The 23659-nt window shown below is 45.4% G+C and overlaps 1 protein-coding gene across 1 annotated transcript in view; it reads right to left on the reverse strand.

The window, feature by feature from the left end:
- Positions 1–22718, reverse strand: part of LOC144754701 (rho guanine nucleotide exchange factor 19-like) — a 202334-nt gene extending 179616 nt beyond the window's left edge. Inside the window, exon 1 of the mRNA XM_078642836.1 lies at positions 22690–22718. The gene's annotated coding sequence lies outside the window, so the exon portion shown is untranslated. The remainder of the gene's footprint in view (positions 1–22689) is intronic.
- Between the last annotated feature and the right edge of the window lie 941 nt (positions 22719–23659).

The following is a 23659-nucleotide window of genomic DNA, read 5'->3' on the forward strand; positions in this document are numbered from 1 at the left end:
ATCTAAAACATACTTCTCTACTTCATTGACCTAACAATAGAAACAAGCATTTACAATGCAACGGTTTCGCCTTTGGAAAAGTTTGAGCTATTGGCATTGTGAATGACAAACTTTTTATTTATGTGTTGGTTTTGAAAACAGATACATAAATGGCATTGTCATTTACAATGGCAATAGCTTAATCTCTCGCAAATGCGATTTGTATTGCAACTATTTCAGTTAGCATTTTGCACTACGATGAAAACTGGCTTGTGCATTTACTCCTGCAGAAGAGTATCAAGAGGAGAGTCAGCAGGCGTCCCTGTAGGAGATAGTGTATTCAAGACTGTGCAATACAATACATGCTCCCTTCAACTCACTTGGTCTCGAACGCCCAGTCATACACTGCACCACCATACATTGCGACACAAATCTGGACATACATTAAAACGAAAAACCGCCTGTTTGTCTATAGTTGATTGTACTCGGTGGCCTTGAGAGAGTAGGCAGAACTGTGGTGAAACTGCTGGGTTTGTGTGTACGAGGAGAGGAGTCGTATTTGTGACAGAACTTCTGGGTGTGGGCGAAGGAGCTGGGAAGACCTGGCACAAGAGTGGAGGAACGGCAGGATCTGAGGGTTGGAGAGGCCTGGGATGACGGGTTTCCAGATGGACGCCTTGAGACAGAGTTTCACTTATACAGTCTGTGCTGCCTGCCTCTCACGTTCAGATGAGTGAGCACAGGTCCTGCAGAGTCCCCTTGCGGAGTTGCGTTGGACGGGAAGGGCGACACTGACGGCGGGAGTGGATGAAGCAATGGGGACAGCACGGACAGGGCGGTTGGGGTGACGAGGGCTGGAAAAGCTGTGTGGATAAACCTCAGAGGAACTCCCGGGAGATGTGGGGGGTGTGGCTCCCACCCCTGACAGGGAAGGGCACGACGAGAGGCCAGCGAACACATGGAAGAGAGGAGGGGCTGGCCACACCCCCACTACATGCTCCCAGAGTTCAGCCCCACACCAACAAATGCTCGGAAAACATGAGTGTCTTTTCTAGCACAGAGGGATAGCAGATCAGTGTCTCGCAGCTAGGAGGGGCAGTTTAGTTAGCTGTCGGGGAGGGGCAACAGAAGGAGGCGGGATCCAGAGGGGGGTGTCACTGAGGCTGCAGGAATGTCCCTGCTGAGGCCGATGGGATCGGTGCATTGCCCCCAGCCCCTCCCTCCTCCGACCTCACTCACTGCTTTCCGACCCCCCAATTGGAGTTTCCGACAGACTGAGAAATCAGAGGCATGCAAGCGCGCATTGGTGCACGGAGCTCTTTTTCACCAAGATGACGTACAGCTGGGTCCTCACCACACAAGTTCTTCGTTTAGGACTTGCTGCCACCTTTATGACACTTTAAAAAAAAATTAAAATGGTCTGTCGAGAAAATGCGGATTTGTGCCCACCGGAGTCAAAACCAAAGTGGATCTTACTTAGTCTTCCGTTCATGAAAACACTGTGTGATCTTGGGCAGACGCTTTAAGTCCTCAAGCCTGAGACGCTTTAAGTCCTCAAGCCTGAGCCCCCTCGTTCTGCCTAGTTTGCGCGGGACACAGTGAATGTCGCTACAGCTTCGCTCCCCTTCCCACTAGCAAACGAGTGATTTACTGGCAGTGCTACTGGGCATCTTTTGTAGAAAGCCGGTCCTAAGCTCCCCATTACAACCAAGGGCGGGGGAGGAAGGGGTCAGACTTTAATGATCTCAGTGCCGGGGAGCGAACTAGAGTTTCTGCACACCCTCCCCTCCAATTTAAGAATGACCAATCCCCTTATTGCCCCCCCCCCCACCCCCCAATGTCACATTGAACCCCTTGTGCTTTCCAACATCAGCCATTTCTAGTAATTAAACTGCCTTGTGCTGTTCTTGCACAGATTAGGCCCCCATCCATTCTGGGGTGCTGCTCTGCCCCTTCCCCCCACCCCACAACCAGAGATGTCCCCGTCAGAGGCAAAGGCCTCTTTGTTGCCCAGACGGAAAGCGCCCCCCGGGGGTCCCTCCCACCCACACATCCCTGACTAAGATCCCATAACACTGCGAGGAATGAGTTCCAAATGATTCCCGCGGCGTCAAGACCGACCCGCCCCTCACACCTCGACCCACCCCCCAGGAAACCCGAGGGCACCTCGTCTGCCCTCTCCAGTGTGATACATTGGCTTTTATTTATTTGTATAGTTTTATGTAGTGCCGCCCTGCCACGACCACGAGTGGGCTTCGGAGCGCTGTAAGGGCGAGGCAGGTAACAGACTGCGCACAGTGTAACTAGAAAGCAGACACCGGGAGACAGGCTTTTGCTTATTACACTACAGACTTTCAGAGTGTGTGGTAAAGCGGCATATTTACTTTACATCTGTAAGACACAGCCAGCAGTGCCAATCTGTGAGCAGAGTGGCATCGAGACCAGACCGCCCGTGCCCGGTGCGTGTGTGTGTGCTTGTTGGGGGCGGGGCCTCAAGGAGCTATAGCACCCTCGTACTCTGATGATACCCCATTTCCACATGCAGCCCAAATCAGGGACCCTCTTCCGAGGTCCCATGCCACTGGTAAGGCAGTGGCGTAGGGAGATTGCCACGCGCACTAATGGAAGCTGAAAACACCCCCAACCCTAATGTCCCCATTTAGGTGCTGAAATGCAGACACATATATGGGTGCAGAGAGTCCCTTAAATAAATCACTGAGAACCTTAGATCATTGGGCCCCGGTGCCACTGCGCCTGCTGCACTACTGATAGGCCCCCCCATGGGAGGGGAGCGTTATAAATAGAGTGAGTGCCCGCACAGAGAGGGGCTTTGATTCTCTGGACACAGATCCATTTCAGACCACCCGTTGATAGAGGTGGTAGATAGGGTGAATACAACACAAATGATAAGCAATAAAATAAATCTGTACATTTGAAATTGCTAGAAACACGCGCAAATACATGCAGTGTCATGAGTTGAAAGTTGCAATAATTGGGCTAGCAAGAAGGGAAGACTGCCTATGCTGTTCTAGTGATTTCTGTGTTAAGTTAGAGACTTTGCTATTGTCACGTGTCAGAATGATTGTGTTTTCTAATTGCTATGTGACATAATTGTTGCGGATTCAAAATATCTTTAGTCTTCTCTGGTGTACACAGATCATGAAACACTTCAGTCCCACAATATTGTCCTCATCTTTGTCCCCAAACGAAGGACTCATTGGTACCACAAAGGCTAGCCTGGGGTGGCTCTTCTGCTACATCATACACCCCACAGAAGCTCCCCTCCCCCTAATCTCCTGATGCTTGTGCATCCAGTGTCCACAAGGCAGATCTGCACGGATCACCGCTCCCTCGGGGTTATGATGGTGAATGCCCACAGTCAGTGCCAACTACCACTCTTTCGTTGCCAGTCCAAAGCTGCGGTGTTTGAGACAGGGCCCCGATGCAAGCTCAGCAGTCACATTCAGCTCCCTTGGCACTGCTTAATGTAAATGCACATTGTTGGCTATGCAAGTGAATCCCTCCAGCAGTGGCCCTTCAGGCTCGTAGCACTAGAGTGTCTCCCACTTTATTCTGCTCTTGGTTGATTGTGGAGCCAAGGACCTTGTAAATCCCAGGTACCACTATTCTTTTCTAAAAGTAAAGGTTAATTTGCCTTTGCCCACTTTCAGCTCCACAGAGGATGCAAGCACAACCCCAATGTATATCCCTGCTAACTTCCATGACCACGTTCCCATGCCCATCACAGTTTGTGGGGAATCCCAGCCATCTGCACCCCTACCCCCAGTGGCTGGAGTCCAGACCCCTCTTACCTGCTCTCTTCCGGGGGTGTCCGGCCGCCCTGCCACGGGAGCCCTGGCTCTCCCCTCGCGGCGGTTTCCCCACACAGCCCCCCATGACGGGCTCAGACTTGAGCACGCTTGAAAGCGTTCAGCTTGTAGAAAGGGAGGGCTGATTGAGTGGTGGTGGGGGCGGTCACTTCATGTGGTAAAATATCCCCACTCCTCTTCTCCCGGCGAGTCTTCTTCTTTGAGAATAGTTGAGGAAACGCTAATTTTGCTGTGAACAGATTCTGGTCGTTTAGGGATTTTGATGAAGTAGTCCGTTTTCTTTCTGAACATTGTTTTGCAATTTAAAAAAATCAGCAGTTTCACTAAATGGAGGCAGGCACGTTTGTGCTTTTGTATTGTACTGTTTATACCTTTAATTAGGAACTGCACAACATGTATATGTAGCACGTGTGAGAGATACTCAGTTTAACTAGCCCAAAAAGTCTGTTGAAGTACTGATGGCGTTTTTCCCACTTGCAGGATTAAACTCCTCGAACTCTTCACAAAATACGAATAATCATCTTTTACCCCATAGATGACACTTGCTGTCCTAAAGTTTGTATTCGAGTTGGTTAATACTGCCTCTCTCACTCTCTGTCTCGTTGCAATTGTCCATCCCCGTCCTTTTGCCTCATTTGCATATTAGCTTAAACAGGAAATCTCTCATGTAAAAAAACACCCTGCCACAGATTGTCACTTTTCTGGGCTCTTCTGATGGCCATCTGTATACCATTTGAGAATGGCTCTTAATTTTCTAGCTGTTAATAGGAGAAAACATGCGAAGTTTTCCCGTCATAGGATTCGAGTTATGCCTTCTAGAAGAAAGAGGAAGCAGCCATGTTAGCAATACTGAAGGCAGCCGAGCGAGCGTTGCATTTAACTGCATGGTGGTAGAGGGCAGTGTACTTCTGATTTATTTCGCACAGTGTTTCAAACGCTTAGTGTTTCTTCTCATTTTTCCTACAGAATTCAGAAGGAGCTGGCGGAAATAACGCTCGACCCCCTGCAGGTATTTAAGACCTTTCTTCAATTGTGTAAGGAGAAATCAATGATCTGACTCCATGCTTCCAAGCACATGGGCAGAGAAGGCACAACACAAGTGTGGCAGAGGCGAGAAAGTATACAAGGGAGACATCTGGAATACACATGCAAATTCGTAGAGTGCCTAAACAAAGAGAAACAAGTCAGGTCCCGGGCCGGCAGCCAATCACAGCGCGGCCCGGGAAATGACGTCACAGGGGTGTCCCGGGCCGGCAGCCAATCACAGCGCGGCCCGGGGAAGGACGTCACGGGGTGTCCCGGGCCGGCAGCCAATGACAGCGCGGCCCAGGACAAAGGGGCGGGGCTTAAAAAAGACCGAGAAACGCCCCCGAATCGCGGTTTCACGAGAAAGCGTGATTGACAGCCTCTGTCTCCAAATGGCTAGCCTCCATTTATGGAGCTAGCCAATGGGAGACAGAGGCTGAACCAAAGCCCATATGTAGGATCATGAGATTTCGCCGTGGGCGAAACCTAAAAGGGAATGAAAAATGAAAAAAATGAATGAAAAAAAAACCTGGAAAATAAAGGAGGCTACAGTTTGAGGAAGGTATCCATGTACATATGTTGAGACTTTCTACACAGATCTATTCTCGATCTGCAGGCACTTACTCCAACACCAGCAATACAAGTGTAATCTGAAAGTAACCGGATCCACGGTTAGTGAGATTGCTCCTTTTGAGCAGGTAGAGTTTGATCTATATATAAGGTGAGGTCTACAGCAAAAGAAAGAAATGTAAATATTTACTGCTAGAATGCACCATTGTTCAATCTAGACAACCCGTAGTTAGTATTCTAAACACCTTTATAACCGACTGGAAGCCTCTGTGTCATCCCCGCACTGCATATAGGCCTGTTATAAATACCCACCAACAACCTACAGTCATACAAACATCTATGTTCACAATGTTTCAAAGTATGCACACCCAAAAAATTATATGTTGCAAGGGAAAATAGATAAAGCCAAAAAACAGAAAAAAAATGAACACTCTTAGGGAAGTAAAGTAAACAAGACATGACAAACAAATAGGAGCAATCTCTTTGGCGTGACTGACATGGGTTGCTGTGAAAGGTTTTACAGTCATTGTTGAGATATATATCAAAAGAGAGAACAATTTAGACTTCTTATAAAGACAGATTTTAATTACTGCTTAGCTAGCGATCCAGAAGAACCTGCCTCACTAAGCATTGACCCTGGGTTTATACTGCTTAACTTGCTTTGGTTAAACCTTGCCTTTAATTAATGCCCCATACTGCCCTGGGACTTGCAGCCATAATTTAGAGCTACAAGGCCCTCGAGAGAGTCCACCTCCCCTGGGGCTTGCAGTGGTGAATCGTGGCTGTCATGAGGCCTAGTGTTGGGGGGCCCCCCTTATCTGGTCATGGCACTGATTATCCAGGGCTGTTATGCGCCTGGGAAGAGGGCATTTGTCTAGGTTTCGCAGTGCTACATTATGGCTGTGAGTCACAGGGCAGAGAAAAACAATCATCATAGGCAAGGCTGTACCAATGCAAAGGCAGCAACATAAAACCAGTTTCATGGCTTTCAGTGAGGCAGGTCACTTCGGGTCTCTGGCCCAGTAGTAATGAAAATCGGACTTTGAAATGGAGCCCTTTCACTCTCTAGCGATGTCCTTTAAAGCAAAGCACTGAAGTAAATATGGATGAATTAGAAAAAGAACTCCTAAAGTAAAGCAGTCCTAGACTAACGAGGATCCTGCCCCAAAACATATAGTGCAGCCAACAGACCCTTATCTTCACAGACTGAGTTAAAGTGGTTAAAAGGTCTATGGCTGTGACCTGGTGTGCTCTCTGGGAATCAGTCCTCACCACCTTCATACAACCATCAGAGTTCTTAAGATGCTCTCTACTAGCACCCATGAATATTTTCAAGGTCCTTGCAGCTGCGAAGTTTCCCGGACCCATTTGTGATGTTCCAATCCACATGTTTTTCTTACAATTATGGGATTTGTAGTGCTGTTTTCTCGTGGAATAAACACCACTACAAGTGCCAGAATTTACAGAAAACACCTGGACTGGAGCAGTACACCATGCACAATGACCCTGAGAGATAGTATGGAGATTTTGGTACCCTATATTGTACACCTCCTGAAACTCTCCTTTGAATCAGGGACAGTCCCAAAGCAATGGAAGGAAGCGGTCGTCATCCCCATTAAGAAAAAGCTGGGGGTGAATGCAAGCCACTTGGATAACTACCGACCAGTCTCTCTCCTGCCGTATTTCGCTAAACTTGCAGAAAATGTGGTCAACACTCAGCTAACCTCGCACATGAATAAGCATAATCTATTACACCCCACACAATCGGGCTTTCAGGCTACTTATTAGAAGGGGTCAGCATTGCTCCTATCAACCGAAACAATACGTAGACACGCAGATGATGGCCAGACGGTGGCGCTGGTACTGTTGGACCTCAGCGCTGCTTTCGATACTGTCAACCACACTCTGCTCCTACAGCGCCTCGAAAGAGGAGGGCTGGACGAACTGGCCTTGGAATGGATGAGATCCTTCTTACAGGACCGAAGCTGTCAAGTGTCTCAGAGTCCGTTCTACTCGAAAAGCATCAGACTGGCTCAAGGGGTCCCCCAGGGTTCCATTCTCTGTCCCACCCTTTTTAATCTATATACGGCCCCCCTAGCTGACCTGATTGCGAAATAAGATATCAGTGTCGTATCTTACACAGATGACACGCAACTAGTGGTGCCACAATCGCAACCCCATGAAAAGGCAGCCATCAACTTTTCCACTTGCCTACAGGCACTAGATGTCTGGATGGCAAGCAACTGCCTCAAATTGAACGGCAGCAAGACGGAGGTTTTAATAGTAGGTAGGACTCCATCCATATCGTCCGACGTGGTGGCCTCAGTCCCTGGGCACCACCCATTTCCCCCAGGGCCAGGTTAAGAACTTGTGGGTGTGGCTGGACTCGAAGCTCTCCTTTGACCACCACACCAAGATTGTTGCAGGGAAATGTTTCGGAATAATGAAGGGCCTATGGAAGACGCTAGACGTGCTCCCTGTATCCGCCAGAAAAACATTGGTGCATGCACTGGTAACATCTCGTCTGGGCTATGGGAACGCTCTAAATCTTGGAGCAAGTGGGAAATGTGTACAAATGTGTACAAAGATTGCAATGCATTCAAAATGCAGCGGCCCGCCTTGTTTTGATATTGCCCAGGAGAGCTCCATCCAAGAACGCCCTGGCAACCCTACATTGGCTCCAGATAAAAGAATTCTTTTTAAAACACTATGCAATAGCCACTGCATCCTGCAAGGAAAGGGTCCCTGCTAGCTACACAATCTATTGACCCCTTATACCCCTGGGGATAGGACTGATGAAATTACCAGTAATCATAAGATCAAAAATGGGGGGGGGGGGGGGGAGAAGATCTTTCAGACGGCTGGCCGCAAAACACTGTAATTACCTCCCTCTGACACTTAGGTCTGTACTCTCGGAAGGGACCTTTCGAAAAAAATTTAAAACCTGGCTCTTCCACATAGTTTCTCTGTGCCTTTAGGATTATCTCATGTTACCAAAGCAAAATGGGAGACTAGCTGCAGCGCGGGAACATACTAGTTAGTATAACCAGGCGCTTTAGAAACTATTATTATTATTACAGAGACGGTAAACTTAGCATTGCTCCCAACTAGTGACCAACTAACCTCCATGCCACCCTGTTGTAACTCCCCTGAGCCCATTTTTATTTCTTGAAATTTTGCGGCGTGTTTGAAAAACACGTAATTTTATAGCCTTTCCTTTCTCACCAGAAAGACTGTCCCATTGTTAGATATACAAATTCTCTCACTTTGCACTCAAGGAAAAGAAACGTTTACACCAATCTCGTTGTAAAAATACATATATATACACATATATATATATATATACATATATACATATATATATATATATATATATATATATATATATATATATAAATAAAAATAAGAAGCAATTCGTCTCCTGACAGTCTGATATTTGACCTTTGTCTTTGAACACACAGCAAATGTGACAAGATAAAAGCAAAATGTAAAGACAACTTTATTCCCATTTACTTTGGAACTGCAGCAGGGTTATTAGAATGTTTGTTTAGGGGTGCAGCAGCATCTCCCATACCGGTACTATTGGAATTCATCTGCGCTGCCTACACAATAAATGTACGTAGATATTAAATCCTCCATAGAGTTTCCCGGTCACCATTCGGGATGGACTGTGAAAGCAACAGTTCCAGGATGTGAGCCGACTGCTACACAGTATTTCAGGGTATTTTTCTGCAAATTGCATGGAAGGGCTCCCTTTCAGACTTACACAGGAGCTCTCAGCCCAGGGGACAATGCTGAGGTGGCCCCCTAGAGCTCGGGCCTCCCTCCCCTCCACACTGCGAAGGCTTCAGGGGCCTTTGCTACGCCACTTGTTACCATTATTATGGATGAAACTGAGGTCATGGAACATACCAGAAAGAATTTTAAAAGGTTTAATGTTATTTTACACGGATACATGGTTGTTGGTCACGCTGGGGGGGGGGGTGCTGATAATAGCTGACATGGATTTGTATGAACTAACTGCTAATTTGCACATGTCCTGATCGAATTTTAAGACTTTTGTGTATTTTAATCTGCTAACTTTTAAATTGTGCAGGACCCTTGGGAATCGTCCCGCTAGCGCTCGCAGCACTTAATTTTCACCTTACCTGCCGTTATTTTCCTCGCCCAGCCGATGCTGGGGCGAGAGACGGCCGCCATCTTGGGGGAAGGCAGGGCGGCGCGCTAGTCGCTGGCTGACTCCTGCCCTTTCCAGAAGTCTATAAAATAACGCTGGACATTGACACTCCGACCTTTGGTTGTTGGTCACGCTGGGGGGGTGCTGATAATAGCTGACATTGATTTGTATGAACTAACTGCTAATTTGCACATGTCCTGATCGAATTTTAAGACTTTTGTGTATTTTAATCTGCTAACTTTTAAATTGTGCAGGACCCTTGGGAATCGTCCCGCTAGCGCTCGCAGCGCTTAATTTTCACCTTACCTGCCGTTATTTTCCTCGCCCAGCCGAAGTAGGGGCTGGGGCGAGAGACGGCCGCCATCTTGGGGAAGGCAGGGCGGCGCGCTAGTCGCTGGCTGACTCCTACCCTCCTCAGCCATCTATAAATGTGTACCATGGGAAGACGGCGCAGCGGGCGCGCCGGAAGCGCGCCGAAGTCACGCCAAAGTCCAGCCCGTCTGCGACGGTACGGGACCAGGGACTACAATCCCGGCTCAATCCTCCATTACTGTACCCTATACAAGTATGATTTCATACACCAGTCATGAGCTGAGGAAGATTAACTACAAGTCGCCACACAACACTCACGTATGTGCTCGCGTGGGTCCATTAGAGACGCAGGGTCCATTTAGTTGCTATAACTGTAGATGGGAAAGTGTTCCCAAACAAAGTCATGTGCCATTGCAGACCCTGACAACCCCTTTTAAGTGCATGTATGTGAATGTCAGATCTCTGCCCAAACATTCTACATACATTTGGGATTTTTTAAACGAACATAAGCCCGACTTGGCTTTTTTAACAGAAACATGGCTGGATGAACATAACACCCCCGATATAGTCACAGCTCTCCCTCCAGAATATAAGATCTTGAATGTGAATAGAATAAAACAAAAGGGAGGAGGCGTCGCTCTCTTATTTAAAGATTTTATTACCTGTAAGCAAGAGACGAGCATACAAGTAGAAAGGTGTGAATCTATGGCATTCTCTGTGTCCCTGAATACTAATGTATTATTTGGAGGAGTACTAATTTATAACCCTCCCGGTTGTACATTGAACTTTAGTACACAACTACTGGAGCAAATGATGCCAGTTTGTTTGAAGAACAAAAATATTCTCCTTCTTGGAGATTTCAACATACATTTTGATAAATGTAACAACCCCTTAACAAAACAATTAGTGGAAGATATGGAAATCCTGCAGATATCTCAAAGAGTCAACCAACCTACACACTCGGCAGGTCACATACTGGACTTGATATTTTCTAACATAGAGTCCATTGACATTAACTCTGTAACATCTCTGCTATGGACAGATCATCATATGATCACTTTCTGTATCAATTTACCCACTATACATACGCGAAGATTGGGATCTAGTGTAACAAATACGAGGAGCTGGAAAAACTTTTCAATAGATAACTTCAAACAACACTTCTCACACCCGAACGTAGCAGGCACTGATATTCATGAAGAAATGGAGTCACTTCACACAAACATTAAGACTGCACTTGAGTTCTGTTCTACCGTACGTGTTCATCACAAACCCAGAACTACTAAATCAGAATGGTGGTACGGACCAGAACTGAAATCTCTAAAGAGAAAATGTACCTCTCTAGAACATAAATGGAGACTAGGCAAGTCTGACGAGACTAGAAGCGCATATAAACAAGCGCTCGTACTCTACAATAAAGCAATTAAGAAGGCAAAAAAGGAGTATTTTACACGTAGAATATCTGAGAATAAAAATTCCACAAAGGAACTTTTTTAAATTGTTGGGGAACTATGCAATCCAACAAATCTCTCAGTAAAACTTACTCCATCACAGGAGAACTGCAACAAATTAAATGATTTCTTCTGTGAGAACATTGATAATATCTATGCCTCCTTCTCCGATTGCACACCAGAAACTATTGAGAACAATGCACCAATTACGACTCAAGTTACTTGTACAGGTTTTGGCCCTTTCTCAGAAGCCGAGGTGGGCAAAGCCATGCTTGAAGTTAAGTCGGGATCCCCACTAGATCCATGTCCACACCACATTTACTCTCAGCTAACCCCTGTAATTTGCCCCATCGTAACGAAAGTTCTGAATCTTTCCTTATGCTCTGCTACATTCCCAAGATCTTGGAAGCAAGCCCTAGTTACTCCACTAGTAAAAAAGGCAGGATTAGATGTTAATAATCCTGCCAACTACCGGCCAATATCCCAGTTACCCTACCTCTCAAAAGTGCTGGAGAAATTGGTCAACAGACGGCTTTCCAACTATCTGGAAGTCAATGAACTGTTGGACGATTCCCAGACGGGTTTCAGGGTGAACAACAGTACTGAAATAACACTTCTGGCGGTGACGGATAACATTAGGGCCCAGGTAGATCAAGGTAAGACAGTCGTCTTAATACTCCTTGATTTATCTGCGGCTTTTGATACCGTTCCACACGACCAATTACTGAAAGCCCTGGAAGGGAAAGGTATACGAGACAAGGCATTGGGATGGCTAAAATCTTTTCTGGAGGAACGAACACAATCAGTGTGTTTGGGTGATTTCATCTCTCCCCCGCGAAACATTAAATATGGGGTTCCCCAGGGGGCCTCACTCAGTCCAACTTTGTTTAATGTTTTCGTGTCCTCATTGGCAGCCATTGGAAGAAGGTGGGGTGTTGAAATGTGTTCTTATGCTGACGACACCCAGTTAATGGTTACCATTGATGAAAAGAATGACCCTAAAACCCGACTGATAAACTGTCTGACTGAACTGGCCAACTGGATGCAAGAGCATTGTCTGAGATTAAATGCAGACAAGTCAGAAATCCTCTTGTTTGGCAAAAATCCCCAGCTCTGGGATAACAGCTGGTGGCCAAGCAACCTGGGGTTGCCTCCGAATCCCACCCCAAAAGCAAAAAACCTGGGAGTGGTATTGGACAGTGCTCTGTCCATGAAATCACATGTCTCCATTGTCTGTGGGAGAGGCTTTGCATTGCTGAAAATGCTCAGACGAGTTTTCCCCTGGATCCCGACTGAATGTAGGAAAACCCTGGTTCAGTCATTGCTGATGAGCAGATTGGACTATGGCAACTCACTGTTTGTCGGAATGGCAGACTATCTCTTTTCTAAATTGCAGATAGTGCAAAATGCCGCGGCAAAGGCTGTCTGTAATAAAAAGAGATTTGATTCGGCTAAAAGCTGCATGCGAGAACTTCATTGGCTCCCGATGCGACAGAGAGCCAATTTTAAATTACTGTGTATCACACACAAGGTGCTCTACAACGCAGGCCCTACCATTCTACATAATAAAGTCGAATTCCACAGACCACCGAGGAACCTTCGATCCAGTACTTTAGGTAGAGCTACTACCACTCGGGTGAAGACTGTCAGGATGGGAGAGCGGGCCTTCTCGCATCTGGCGGCTACTAAGTGGAATGAACTACCTCCCAGTCTTAGACTGACAGACGATCTTCTATCTTTTAGGAAACAACTAAAGACACTACTTTTCCCTAAATCAGAATAAATCATTACTCAGTGTGGTTATTGTACCTCTCAGCATCCAACCTTAGCGCCGTGATATCCTACTCAGGATGATTGTTAGCGCTCTATAAATAAATTAAATACAAATACAAAGAGTAAAACTTGGAGATGGCTCAAGAGTCTCAAGAAAATGGATCACAAATTAGGTTCTGAAGCAGGGTTGCATGCTTGCTCCCCATTTATTTAACTTGTTTTTAGCTGATCTATCGGATAAACTTAGCCCATTCAACTCCCATTCCCCACGCAAGGGATTATTGCCCCTTTCGCACCTCATCTACGCCGACGACATTGTCCTATTCAGTTTGATCAAGACTGGTCTCATAAGGATAATACCTGGTCTTGTAGAATTGCTAACAGTAAACAAGCTACAAGTTAATATAGCAAAAATATTTTTAAAAAATGCTGATTAGCACCCGGCCAGCCTGTTCATATAACATCTGTCTTGAAGACAAAGCCTTGGACTACGTGTCAAGCTACAAATACTTGGGACTCTACCTTGATAATAATTAAACCAACGAGAACAGAAAAACGACATGGCCCAACGGGCAAACGCATTAACGTTTGCCTACAAGACACTGGCAGTCAACTTGGGGGGGCCCTCTATCAAACCACTGATCACGGAAACACTACTAACTTTAACCTACGCCAGCGTTGCCTTCCAAGGAAAATATAAAACTCTACTCCACAATCTAACTAGCATCTTTAAAAGGATTTTTCAGCTCCCTCAAATGGCGTCCCCCGCCCAATTGCGATTAGGATTTGGTTTAATGAATGAGACAGTTGGTAGGCTACACTCAACAATTTAAGTGTGGTACCGTATAAAGCAAAATTAGGTGAACTCTAAACTAAACAAGGCTCTGTGGTTAGAGCTAGAGAAAGGTCCTAACATATCACATATGCACTATTTGCACAATGCAGTTAAATCTACTTACACCTTAGATCTCTGGAACAAAAATCTGTCTTATGTAACATTTAAGTCACAAAACTCCACTCGCTCTTGCTCAACAAAAGTATTTTGAGCCAGAGATCCCACGACTGGACACATGGCCGGCTTTAGTACTGGTGGCTCCCTGTGTGACAATGTTTGTCGGTGCCCACTCCCATTACCACCTCTCCAAGGATTCCCGCACTACCACCATTTGACAATGGTCCTCAAGTCTCCATAACCACTGTCTCAGATTCATTTTGTTTTATAGTGACACTCATACCAGTTTAAGGTGTCAGAAAACCTTACATCACACATACATTGCACGGAGACAATCATGCCTGTGTAAATCGGTGTATAGGAAATGTTACATAAGACAGAGACCTACAAGGTGTAGGAGTCACATGTCATCCATAATGGTAGGCAGTATAGTTTAAGAGTCCTTGGTCTGGAAAAGCACAAATTCATAATTTGAAAGTAACATTCTTTAATACCAAGATATGATTTCTACCCAAATGAACCCTTTTTGCAATATTTAAGTAAGGGAAGACTGGGAAAAAAATCATGTAGCTGTAATATATTCCTTGCAGTTTGCATGCAGCTCTTTGAGGACAGTTAATAGCTCACTGCTCTATATTATGATTGTAACTTTTAAACTGCAAGTAACAAAATGATCTCTGACAAAAGAGATAACCCTTTGACCTATTTATAGTGTGTGCACTTTGTGATCTGAATAGGACATGTTCTTTGCAGCAGGCACATTAACCTTCTGCACTATGAGGAGTCAAAACTTCATCTACCAGTCTTAGCTCCTATCTCTCACCAGGAAGAATATTAATCACTGGAGTTAGTGACATTTTTATTGATGCTTGAAAATTGCTGGGACAAGGAACGTGGCATCTGGTGCCTTTAAAACAATAAACATGGTGCCCTCACCCAAAGTCAGCGCCCGGTGCAGTGGCACCGATCGCACCGCCCTAGAGCCGGCCCGGATTGGACAGTTCTCATCAACTACAAGGTTCTTAAACCAGCAGCTTACTTAAATCTAACATTTCCGGACCACCTAAAAGAAACAGCTAATGGCTTTAAGTTTCAGAAAATATCCCTCACTGGCAGACGCCCTGAAGTGGAAAAATACGGAAGTAAAAAGGTGTAGTCTATGTGGAAGTCCAAAAGAAGATCTTTTCCACCTAATAGGCATCTGTGAGAAGTTTCACCCAGCATGAGTCACTTTACTAAGAAAAGCTTTTCTGGACAGAGGAATAAGAACATGCTGGGCGGCTATTATCAAAGGCCTTGATCCATCTGACCATCAGAGGAACTGTAAACTGGTTAAGTTCCTGCGCATTCAAGAAATAAAAGGGGGGAGTGAAGAGGGAAGAGGTAGAATCGTCCTCCTCACAATACTGTTTATACAACACAAGGATTCTACCGCCTTTTTGTTATAAATATATTAGTGCATTAAATGCACTAATCAAAATCAAGTTCTAAACAAATGAAGGATGGTGTGAAAAATCAAGCACCTTCTCTTTTTTGTTGAAAGAGCAATACTTCAGAAATTGTAAAATACCCCTCACACACTGAAACCTGATGCAGTGTCATGCTTCATAATTGGGGTCTTCCCGTCCCTTTACGGGATGGGGCGTGCTATGACCTACGTAGACGCTGGAGCACTTGTATTCGTGATTAAGTGTAGAGCGTGGGGTGGTAGGGTCGTGAAAGATGTGTGATAGTTAAAAATTCCCTGGCTAGTGAAAAAAAATAATTTTATTGCCTTCCCTAGCTGGAAATAGAACAAAATGGGGAGGCGTAGATGGTGTACTATAATGAGTCACTTTCTACAGGGTTGAGGTGTTTCAGAGGCCATGCCCATGGCTTTCTTCCTCAGGACCAAAAAAAGAACGATACCTACGTCCCCGTAATCGGTGATATACTAATATTGATGTACATATGCCTGCTGGTCAAAAGTACTGTTCAACCACCGGCGGGAGATCCTTCTCCCAACTTGCCGCCAAGACATGGAACACCCTCCCACTGAGCCTACGACAGACCCAAGACCGGCTGACCTGCTGACCTTCAGGAGGATATTGAAGACCTGGCTGTTCGATTAGTAGCCCCCCCCCCCCTTCTCCCCAGCACCTTGAGACCCTCACAGGTATGTAGTGCGCTTTACAAATGATTGATTGAGACATGGGCAGGTGATCAAATAAGACCACATTTTGGAATTGCAAGTGGTGACATTTCTTTGATCCCACCTTGTTCCATCTTGGAAGAATATTTCTTTACTTTTTTTGGTCAGTCTACATACATTGCACATTCCACATGGGTGGTATCCAGAGACCGGCGGTAATATTGTTGTCTGCATAGTATGTTCTCTTCCTTTTTCTTTTGGCTGGTGTGTTTCACCATGTTCCTAATGCTCTTCCCTCTTCTGTGTGAGAAGATAGGTTTAGATAGATTCATGCCTCAGCTATTGAGAATTCGATAATGCTTGTTCACGATTTTCGTAATTTCATTGGCGTTCGTATTTAAGGTCGGGATACACACTGTGCGATTTTCCTCCTCTTTTTGGGGTTGTGGTTCCAAAAGGCTATCTCTGCAATTGTTTTGGGCTCTTTTATATGCCTTATCAATCACCCTTTTAGGGTATTGGCGTTTCTTTTTAAGATCGCCTGATTGTTGAAATCTTTAATTTTAGTGCAGTTCCTACGCTAGCACAGGAATTGTCCGTATGGGAGGTTGTCGTGAAGATGTCGTGGGTGGAAGCTTTTGTACAGTAATAGGCAGTTTTTTCAGGTCTCCTTAAAATGGGTAGTTGTTACCAGTTTCCCTTCTTTGGCATAGATGTTTAAATCCAGGAAGACTAATTTCTCATTTAAAATGGTGCTTGTGAACTTCAAGAACTGGTCTTGGTAGTTGAGCCATGTTAGGAACTGTCTGGCCGTTGTCTCATCACCATCCCAGATTATCAGTATGTCATCTATATATCATTTCCATACATATATATGTTCGCGGAATGGATTGCTGGAATTAAGGATTTTCTGTTTCTCCAAATGGTGGACATAGAGACCAGCTATGCAGGGAGCAAAAGTGCTCCCCATGCTGGTCCCATGTTTCTATAGATACAGTGTGTTGCGGTATTCAAAAAAGTTCTATTTAAGTGCCAGTTGGCAGCACTCCATGATCACGTCTCTTGGTATCTGGTAATCCCAGTCTGCGTCGAACAAGACGTATACTATGATACCTACGGTCTTGTTGTGGGGAAGACTGGTGTACACGCTTTCCACATCACAACTAATCAGTAGTTCCTGCTCTGGGTTGAACTCTTTACCTTCTAAGAGTATCAGGACATCATTAGTATCTTTTAGATACGTCGAGGTTTTTTGTACTAAAGGTCATAAAAATGCATCCGCAAACTTGGAGACCGGTTCCAAAATGGATCCAATACCAGACACTATTGGACGGCACGGTGGCGAGTCCTGATTTTTGTGAATTTTTGGTATTGTGAAGCGGTAAGGTGTTTTTGGTGAAATTGTGGTTAGAAATTCTCCGTCCTTGATATCCACCCATGCAAACCGATTTCACTCTTCCCATGATAAAATACAACCATTGCCAACACGAACTACTAAACAGGAAGTATGGATATGGGAGGCCCCATCGAGATCCCATTGACGGTGGCCATTTTGAGTTAGGTGCACAGTCCAGGTTTTTCTCTACAACCAACACTATCATCCAACCAGGAAGTGTGGTTATGACAAAGCCTCTACAAGGACCTATTAGCAGCGGCCATTTTTTGTGGAGTTCTCAGTCTAGTTTTCTGCCCCTTGTTTTCCAAGTTTTGAGCACACTTTTGTACATCGGCAAACAAGTTAAAAGTCGGGCTCTGATAACATCCAGAGTATGTTCCAGTGAGCCATTAGAAGGTAATCCCTGGGTGAATGCGCTAGCATGTAAGTAAGACGATTGTTAGTATTTAAAGAGCCGACCGCCGATTACGACACTTTAAATCAGTGTACGACAACGACTCGGCTGTTTATACTCCTTTCTTTAAAAACCTACAGTGTCTGAACACAGGTGCCTTTCACCTCTTGTGTTAGCTCATGGGGCAACAACTTTAATACACAGATGTATGTATACCAACTAAAATTTGATAACACGATGTGGAAGTATGATTGCTTAGGAGTGAATGCTCACATGTATGCATACCTGTCTAATGACTACATGTGGGATACAACAAAACTTTTAAAGTCCACAATGAAGCATGAAGGAGATATGAAACCTAAGCTAAACGTAAATACTTTACAAACCACTGCGAGGAGTGTTTTAGGTATTTGTGAGTTAGTGGGATTCCCTTTTGGGTTGCACGACACCCACTACCGGCATGACAATTTTTGTGTCTGCATGAGAGAAATATATCCCAGTGGTAGTCCCCACAATACTTTCCACATGATGGTGATGTGAATACAATGTGTGATAAATAATGAGCGATGTTGTCTATCCCATGTATCTTTTCATTTCAGAGACTTACAATCCATATACAATTGGTATATTTCTTTTTGACTGTCTAAGTAAGGCGTACAGAGAACAGTACTTTTGACCAGAAGGCATATGTACATCAAATTAATATATCACCGATTAAGGTGACGTAGGGATCGTTCTTTTTGGTCCTCAGGGAGAAAGCCAGGGGGATAGCTTCTGAAACATGTCGACCCTGTAGAAAGTGAATTATAGTACACCATCTACACCTCCCCATTTTTTACTATTTCCAGCTAGGGAAGGCAATAAAATTATTTTTTCCACTAGCCAGGAAATTTTTAACTATCACACATCTTTCACGACCATACCACCCCACGCACTACACTTAATCACGAATAAAAGTGCTCCTGCTTCTACGTAGGTCGTAGCACGCCCTGTCCTGTAGAGGGACAGGAAGACCCCAACTTTTGAAGCATGACACTGAATCAGGTTTCAGTGTGTGAAGGGTATTTTACAATTTCTGAAGTATTGCCCTTCCAACACAAAAGAGAAGGTGCTTGATTTTTCACACCATCCTTCATTTGTTTAGAACTTGACTTTGATTAGCGCATTTAATTTACTAATATATCTATAACAAAAAGGCGGTAAGTTCCTGTGCATATATGAACAGGCAACAAAGTCAACACAGCAATGAGAGGGTCCACCTACAGAAGGACTAACGCCAGCACTAAATGATCCTTTTTGAACAACCATCCTGAGGACAATACCGCAAGGAGGGAGCAAGTGGACTGGACCACCCACACGTAGAGACTACTATTCTCAATCATAATGACTTGCTGCCTGTACCGAACCGATTAACTCTTGTCATCTGGTAATTGCTGGGTCACTTCTGCAATCCATGTAGAAAAAAGTAGAGCACAGGCACTATTTCATTGAATCTTGGAGCGTATTCATGGTTAACAGTTGATTTTAAATCTGTGATATAATTCTTGGAGTATCGGACAGTCGAATGATTTTGAAACTTGCTTGATTCTTTTATCATAGCCGCTATAAACAGTAAGGACAATTGTTACGGTTTTAATTAACTAAACGATAACATTTTGCATTACATTACACTTGTTACCACCTTTCAAAGAGAATAAAATACCGACTATTTGTTGTTGTTTTAAGAGCCTGCCAAGGCTGGTACTGCTACTAAATAGGGCTTCAAACTACATTGTATACATTCACAACATTTGTAACATGACTTTTCAGCATTTTTTACTTTACTCTTTGGTCGTTGGGTGAAACCTTCTGTAAACAGTGGTGGCTTTGCTCCAGCAGTAACGTTGTAAAAGCTAGAAAGTCATATCCTCAATTATGGTGGCTTTTTCTTGTACACAACGACATGTGAAAGTTAATCTCTGTTGGGTGTTAAATGTTGATAGTTCTGCATCCTATCCCACTACCCTACTTTGAGTCAATGGTCTACCCATGTCCAGATAACGTCCCAAGGCAAGGAGACACGGAATATTTCACTCAGATAAGGCTTCCAAGTGTCAATGCGAACAAACATTTACTAGCAAAACGCATGCAGAGAACACAGCAAACCCTTACAATCATGGTCAATGTGAACCAATGTGAGAGATTAATCTGGGCCCATTGGCATCTGCATGTATGCTGGAAAGATGCTTTTTCATGTGAAGGTTTTCACTTACGGATTTGATTGGTCTACAATCTGAAACATGTTTTGTAGCCGAAACAAGAATCCTTCATCACTTTATTTGTCGAAACCAGGGGCGGCTCCTCCGTTGGAATGGCGCCCCCACTTAAATGCCCCCTAGATGAAAAATAAAATGGTAATTCTTCATTACAATTTTATTTTTCATCCTACCGTCCTGAATGAGTGCCAGGACGCGGGCAGGCCACTGCTGAATGACAGCAGCAGGGACTGGGAGGAGGGTAGTTTGTATGTGCACATTTAACAAAGTGCGCATGTCTTTTTGGTCAGCCTCTTTATATTTGTGCACGCCCATTTTGATATTTTATTTGGAGCGTGCGTGCGCCCCCTCCTCTTTCCCGTTGATGCCAGCCGCCACGGTTTGAAACTCTAAATTTATTTTGAAGCTGGCGAAGTGATCTCTCGATGTTACATACCACCAAAGCAGACAGTGCAGTGGGGACTTTAAAAGCACATTTCAAACTCTAAAAGCACATTTCAAACTCGAATACGTCTAGTTGGTCTTTTAATTAGTCGCAGGTACATGCAAGCGTGTTACCGGCAGAGCAAACCATTTTTTTGCATGCGGCGCGTTACAGCTCATAACCTATACAGAAAAGAGGCAGCAGGAAATAAACATTTTATTCTAAAACAAGCAAATAAACCCTAATGACTTGCCCTGGCGACAGACTGCTATAGTGGGCTGAACTCGCAGAGGTGCGAGTAGACATGGTTCATTAAAGCGGCTTTTCAACATATTTAAAGAAGGGTTTCTATTTATATTTGCTGATTAAATAATGTATGGATATAAGCTAATAAATACCAGCTTTAGGTGGTTTTGATTATTTGTTTTATCCCACGTGAGATCAAAATACCGGCAGTGCCCGTAAAACACCTCCCAGGTGGCAACCCTAGCTGCCAGGCTCAGGGTATGGGGGCCACCTGCCATGGGTAGCCCTACATATTGGCTTCAAGACCCAGGGAAGGGGTCCCCACAACTGGACCTTGCAGCCTGATCCAGTATTTGGAGGGACGGAGACCCCCTCCCCTCGGTCTCGAATCAGTAACAAGGACTTGGCAAAACAACGCCCTACCGTGGCAGTTCTGCATACATTTGAAATGCACATTCCTATTTACAGAAGTGAAAAATATTTGCTATGGGTGATGCAAAGGTTAACAAAACCCAGGTGATCGGGCTGCCTCCTCTCTACCCCCCCCCCCCCCCCCCCCCTCTCTCCTTACCTAGGCTGTATCCGGCTGGTCCTGGAAACAAAGGGGCCTTCTGTTGCCTAGAATCAAAACGCAGAAAATACAGACTAGAATGGCCGGTGTTTAACAGAGGCGCTGCCCGGCACATGTCCCTGTGAGCCAATATAACTGCTGGCATAGCTGCTGTGCTGTACCGCCATTCCGTTTGTCCCTTCCCCTCACCCGTGCACCCCCAGGAATACAACCACGCCCTGACCAGCAAGGTCAGGTCACCTCAATTCATAATGTAATCGGGTGGGGCACGGGACCCTGGAGGAGCGGGGGTGAGGGGGCTAACTGATAAAGTACGGCCTTTCACAGTGAAGTGGGGGCCCCCTGGTTTTCAGCGGAGCGCGAGGGCCTGGGCAGCTGCCCACTGCCTTGCCAAGCGTGGGGCCTGCCCCCTGGGCGAAGTTATCAGAAGAATCCACGTCTCCGAGGGCGCAGGGATGCCCTAGTGGGCGTTCTTTAGGTAATCATCGATTCCGTGCGTATTAGCTTCATTGGATCGATTGAAGTAGTCTGGACTACAGCGCCCAGAATGCATCAGGTTGCCAAACTGTCTCGCAAAAACGTGGCACACTGCCCTTGACGAGGTGGAGACAGCAGGTTAACCTATCCCTCGGGTGAGCACCAACTTCACCTGAAGGTTGCACTGCCCCCAAGAGTGCCGTGAAAGTGAAACTACCCGCATGGCTAACAGAGGGGGGGGGCACCACTCCCCTCCCCTCCTACAACCCAACGGAGATGGGACAAGGGTGTTGCTTGGGTCTTGCAACTAACTGCCCTGCCCATGAGATTGAACATGTCCCATGTGGGAACCGCTATAAGGGGCACGCTGAGAGGCATCCCGGATAAATGTAAATTACCCGTTAATTTGTCAGTGGAAGAAGTTTCAAGAGGGAGAATGCTACGGGATAAACAGTCCCTGCAAGGGGAGAGTTGGCATGTGCGGGAATGTTCCATCGACCTTGCCCGAGAGAGCTACGACTCGGCGCCTGAAGGGGGGGGGGGGGCTTTCTTGATAGGAGGGTGGGAGACCCCAGCCCCGCTTCTGGAGGTTGCAGTAAGGCAGCTTAAACCTACCGGTTACGACCCTATGGGTGATCCAGCCGTGCATTGGGGGTCCAGCGTCCACTCACTCCCCTCGTACGATACACCATCGCTCCCCCTACTGCTCTTCTCGCAGATCTTACCTGAGACGCCAACACGCCTGTGTCGTAAACTACTGCCCAACACGCCCATCCCCGCAACGCTTTAGAAGAGATCTCTTAAAGCAGCAGTGCATTAAAAGAAAGCACGCTGTAAAATTTCATGACACCTACAGTCAATCATTCATCTGCTTGGCTTGGTATTTCTAAATGTGATATAAGGTCCGACGAGAAAGATGATCCTAATGTTCTTTAATGTGCTAATCGCATGGCTTTAAGTGGGCCGGGTCCTGCTGGTGCTCAGCACCGTCAATTCTAAATTGCAGGTGCCGAGACGGGTTCCTATCGTGGTCTCCTTTTTTTGCCCTCACCCTCAGGGTGAAAAATAAATCTTAACTCTGCAGCAGTGCTAACCTTCACTGCCTTTAATGTTTCTTCAAAGAGACCCGTTATAGTCCTTTAACAGTCTCATCATTTCAGAACTGAAGCATTTTTCATGTTATATACAACGAAGCCATATTTTTTACTTATTTATCTTATGCAACTAACAACCACTGACAAAGCAAATAGTCCTGGCTTGTTGTAGGTGTAATATTACTTGTTGTATCATATATCTGGATGCAATGTTTAAAATAAAGCAAAATACGGCACACTACTGTGCTCAGCAATTTTTTTTAGCTTAGGTGTTTTTAGGCCACACCCTTAATTATATCGACCACGCCCCTTTGAGAGACCCTCCAGTTTTGTCTTCGGATCCCTGCGTTCCAGTCCTGGACTTTCATGTAGCAGCATAGTCTTTAGCGGGAGTTTTTAGCTTGGTTCACTTCGACGAAGGGCTAGATTCAAATTCTATGCAATGTGAGCCACGGTCTCGTCCTTTTCTTAAAGTGCCTGGAATGTTCCCGCTTTTACAGATGTAGGAGCTGCTGTGGCATTTACTGGTAGTGAGGAAACAAGGGGTGAAACTTTTAACTCACAGCATAGGATTCTGGGAAATGTAGTCCAGCTATCATTA

This window comes from Lissotriton helveticus, chromosome 5_1 (genome assembly GCF_964261635.1).
Source record: "Lissotriton helveticus chromosome 5_1, aLisHel1.1, whole genome shotgun sequence".
In the NCBI taxonomy this organism is placed as follows: Eukaryota; Metazoa; Chordata; class Amphibia; order Caudata; family Salamandridae; genus Lissotriton; species Lissotriton helveticus.